The sequence below is a fragment of the Hylobates moloch genome, unplaced genomic scaffold, assembly GCF_009828535.3.
Source record: "Hylobates moloch isolate HMO894 unplaced genomic scaffold, HMol_V3 SCAFFOLD_7, whole genome shotgun sequence".
NCBI classification, from domain to species: Eukaryota; Metazoa; Chordata; class Mammalia; order Primates; family Hylobatidae; genus Hylobates; species Hylobates moloch.
Window position 1 is genome coordinate 36,589,709 of NW_026652282.1, and position 4,712 is coordinate 36,594,420.

The 4,712-nt window shown below is 47.6% G+C and overlaps 1 protein-coding gene across 1 annotated transcript in view; it reads left to right on the forward strand.

Annotated features, from left to right (window-relative positions):
- Positions 1 to 240: 240 nt before the first annotated feature.
- The window catches only part of USP9X (ubiquitin specific peptidase 9 X-linked), a 142,151-nt gene continuing 137,679 nt past the window's right edge, over positions 241 to 4,712 (forward strand). The window contains exon 1 of the mRNA XM_058441305.1: positions 241 to 903. The gene's annotated coding sequence lies outside the window, so the exon portion shown is untranslated. The remainder of the gene's footprint in view (positions 904 to 4,712) is intronic.

Genomic DNA, 4,712 nt, shown 5'->3' on the forward strand with positions numbered 1-4,712 from the left:
CGGGGTGGAGGGAGAGAAGAGGGGGCAGGTGAGCAGGAGGGGGCTGGGCACGAGCAGGGGGAGGGCCGAAAGGAGGGGCCTGAGAGGGGCGGGGCCTGGCAGGGGCGGAGAATTTCGGGTCTTGGGCGGCTCTGGGGCGGCTCTGGGGCTAGTGGGAGTCTGCGCCGCCGCCGCCACCGCTGCTGCCGCCGTCGCCGCTACCGCCGCCGCCACTGGCCGAGCGGTTTTTTTTTTTTTTTGGTTTGCCGGATCCGCCATATTGACGAGGACGGGCATCCGCGGCTGCGGACGCTAGTCTCCGCTGCCGCCGGAGCCGCAACCTCTCCGCACCCGGCCCCGTGAGGGCCTCTGCCGCGCCGAGCCCCTCCCCGCCTTACACAGCTCCCGGGCCTCGCGGGAGCCCGCCGCCGCCGCCTCTCTCTCACGGGAGGCGGCTGCCTTAGCGCCCGGTGCTTGGGTCGGCGCCGGGAGCGAGGAGCGAGCTGCTGCAAAGCCACCAGGCCTGGAGCGGGGACAGAGGCGGCGACTAGGGGAAGGTGAAGCCGTCGCTGCGGGAGGAGGAGCAGGAGGAGGTGACGCAGGAGAAACGCACCGCCCGGAGCCCGTCTGAGCTCAGCGAGAGCCCCAGCCTGAGGGGAGAAGGGGGAAGAGGGCCGTCGCCGGCCGAGGAGGAGGAGGCGGGCGCGGCGAGGAGCGAGTTCTGGCGCTGGTGTGCAGCCTTTTGGTTGAGACGCCGGCAGCCCCGAGCCCGGCCGCCGCAGCCTTTCGATACACTTTGTTGCCGGTCACCCCCGGGCCTGGGATGCACCCAGGGTAGGTCTTGTCCCGGGACCGAGCCCCACCGTCGCCTGCTGCCTCCCGCCTCCGCGTGCCCTGGTTGTGAGAAGACGTCTGTGTCGTGTGGTGAGTGGCCAGCTGCACCGGGGCGACGCTCCTTCCCGGGGCCAACAGCTGGATGTGGGTGAGGGGAGGAGGGCGAGGGGGGTGTGCGTGTGTGCGAGCCTCTTCCCTCAGCGGCTGCCGGCCAGGCCCGGGGCTTCCCCGTTCCCCCTCCTCCGGCCCGGGCTGGGCGGGCGCGCGGGGCCGTGTTGTGTGTGGAGCCGGTGTCCCGAGAGCGTGTCTGTGTGTTTTGGACTGTAAGGGAAAATGGCTGACGGCTCCGTCCCTCCCCCTCCTCCCCCTTCCCGTCCTGTCTGGGGCCGAGTAGGAGGATGGAGTCTCCGGGCGTGGCGGGCAGCCCCCCCGCCGTCCGCACCCGGGGGCCGGGTCGGTTTGGGGGCTGGCCGCCCCCCGCCCGGCGGCCGCTTTCCTACCCGGTCTGGTTCCACTTGACACCAAACGCCATTACTGAGGTGGAGTGATTTGGAGCCGGGGAGCTAGGCCTCGGCTACGCCTGGCTATCAGGCCCGACGACTTGTCCGCCTCCCCCCACTCTCCCGCGATAACCCGCAGTTTCTCCCCGGCCCTGGGCTCCTGGAGTCGGAGCTGGGTTATCGGCCTCCTACACCCCCCTCGCCCCGCTTTATTTGCAGAGGGCCAAAGCCGTGAAAGGGGTTTTTGAATGTAGAAATAGCTTCCAAGCCAGCTTGGACCTATTACCTTTCTATTTTTAACTGTTTCTGCAAATATTAGCATGTGCGAGTTTGTTAGTGATCAGATCTTCAGATTCTTGTGACGTGAGGCTTAGGGTTGGATAAATGGCTGATTTTTCATTCATTGTGAAATAAGTTACAGAGTTACACAGCAGGTGTGTAGATGGCTTCTTAAATTATTTGTGTGGATTTCTGTAGCGACTAGAACTTACACGAGAATTTGCAAAATTTCTAGTAGAACCTGCTTAAATTAAGCATTTTTTTTTTGTGAGTTCCATACTTATAACGTTAATTGAATTTACACGGTGCAGTTTACAGGTGTATATAATTGTTTCAGATTGTCTTTTAATTTAAATAAGCAAGTTGTAGGTATAGATTAAATATTCATACTTTATTTTTCGGGGAGAGAAGTATGTATACTGTTCTTTTACCTGGAAACCCATGAGTCCCTAAATCTACCTAACGTTTGTATACTTTCACTTTTGAGGAAGAATGATTTGGGGTGCATTGATTAGGAAACTTTCCAGCGGGTACTTAACCCTCTCGGAGCTGATTCCCTTAGGTAAGGACTCCTTAACCATGACTAGCTTGGCTGGTTAGTATACTTGAACTTAAAAATAGAGACTACAAACTCGCCTTTAGATCTCGCTCGTCTTCTAATTCGCTGGGCTGCCATTTTGGTTTCAGCAAATGCCTTCAAATTCTTGAAGAATTATATATTAAATATAAAAAAAGTGCCAACATTCGTTTTCTCAGTTTTTAAACTCGTGCTGTGTCATACATCTAACTTTAACCCTTTAAACTTTATTGTTCCAGCTTTTGGGTGGAGTGAAAGTATTTGGAATTGGTGTTCTACAGGTGAACTCAGAATGTCTTTGGTATTTTACTGTTTTGTTTTCTCTAATTTAAAAATAGGACGTTTGGACTATATGAATTCCTCTCTATCCCTTTTCTTGTGTTTTTTTACATGAACATGTAACTTGTAATTCTGGTTGTCAACGTTCTCATGTTTCTTTTGTTTGCTGACCTTGGTAGTTTCTGAGAATTTCTGGAGGGAGTAATAGCACCAGAAACAGTACATGTGAGAATCTTAAGTTACTTCAGGAAGGAACTTTGAAGGGCAGATTTTACCTTTCACCAGGTTATTGGGGTCTCTAGTTTGGTGTTGCATAGTCCATAGTTCTCATGGTTTTTTTTTTGTTTGTTTTTTTGTCTGTCGCCCAGGCTGGAGTGCAGTGGCACGATCTCGGCTCACTGCAACGTCCACCTCCCGGGTTCAAGGGATTCTTCTGCCTCATCCTCCCTGGTAGCTGGGACTACAGGCGCGTGCCATCACGCGCGGCTAATTTTTTGTATTTTTAGTAGAGACGGGGGTTTCACCGTGTTAGCCAGGATGGCCTCGATCTCCTGACCTCGTGATCCGCCTGCCTCGGCCTCCCAGTTCTCATGTTTTATCTATGGAATGCTCAAGTAGGATTTACTTTAGATCTTTTTTCTTCCAGAGTCTTTTTTTAAAAATATCTTAAGATATGAGATTTCTTTGCTATCTTCTCAGAGATTTTTCTTTGACATGGTGGTAATAATGCAGCTTACGGTTTTGAAATGGATGTTTGTCATGAATTTGCCAGTCATCCAGTTCTTGATAGTTGGTCACACAACAAGCGTCTTTGAGCTTATTTTTATTTAATAAGATCAATTTCTAACGTTTTAGTTTCAAAATTTTAGTATTAAAACCAACCTTTGTTTAAAACAGATGTAAGAATTAGTTATTTGAAATATCTAGCAGTGTGTGTTAATGGATTAGTGTTCTTGTAAGTCTTTTGGGCAGTGAAAGTGAGGGGGGTCTTATCCTGAGATTGAGTTAGTTGATTTTTATTCTTAAAGAACGTATTACTTTCGTGGTAGCCTACATTATGTTTCCCCTCTTGTAGGTATATTTTCTGAGTCTTGAATTGTTTTTCTTTTTTTTTTCAAAAAGGGAAAAAACCGGATTTTAGTTTTCATTTGGTTCTTTCAGGAGCTGTGTTTTTGAAAGCCATCCTATTTATTGCTAAGTTCTTGTATTATTTTAACATAGACTCTAACGTTAATATTTGGGAAAGAGTTAGTGCATTGGACCTCAACCCTGACTGGACATGAGAATCACTTGGCGGGGTTAAAAAACAACCACAACAAAAAAACTGATCCCTGGGTTCCACCCACAGAGACTGATTAATTGGTCTCATATGGAGCCTGGGCAAAGGTATATTTTAAAAGCATTGTGGATGATTCTTACATGCATTTGGAGTTGAAAACCACTGGGCTATTGTTTTTATCATGTTGTTAGAACTTTCAAGTGGGTAAATAAGAAAATGGATTTTTTTCTCAATTGTTTTCAGTTATTAGCATGATTATCATTTGAGCATTAATTATCTGTCAGCACTGTTAAGCATTTTCCATTTATTGCCTTACGAGATGGGTCTGAGGTCTGTCAGGTTCAACCAGTGGTGCTTCAACTACTGTGCTATGTTAGTGAAATGACACTGATTGCTATTTTTAAAAAAGCATTTAGAGCTTTTGGTTTGTTTCTTGTACCAGAGTAAGTTAAGATATAGTTTAGTTTTTAAGACTATCAAGATAGTCTCCAATTTGATAAATATCTCGGTTGTCCAAGGGAGATGTTAAAAGCTATGTGGCAAATAGGTTTCTCCCCTTCCATATATCTTCCAGCGTGCTCAGGGTGATAGTTTAGTTGGTGCGTTTATGACAAAATATTACACAACATTCCTAAAAGGTGTAGAAACTATGCATTTGTCTCCTAGTAATTTATTTAAATGATCCCACAAATTACCATTTAGTATCACATGAAATTCTGTTATCTCAGTTTGAGAATTTAGAGTTTTATTTGTCTTAGTCAAAATCAGTTTGATTTTGATTAAGCGTTTTGAATTTTGTGTTGTTTTGGGATTGATGTATAATTGTTTTATGGAATGAATGAAATAACAATAACAGACATTTATTTGGAATTTCTGTCTCTTAATGCCCTTGGTCGTTGGACCAAATTCTGCATGGTGGGGGGATTGCAGCGGGGAAGCCTATAGGAGTTTAGGATCTATGAGGTGTTTTTTTTTTTTTTTTTTT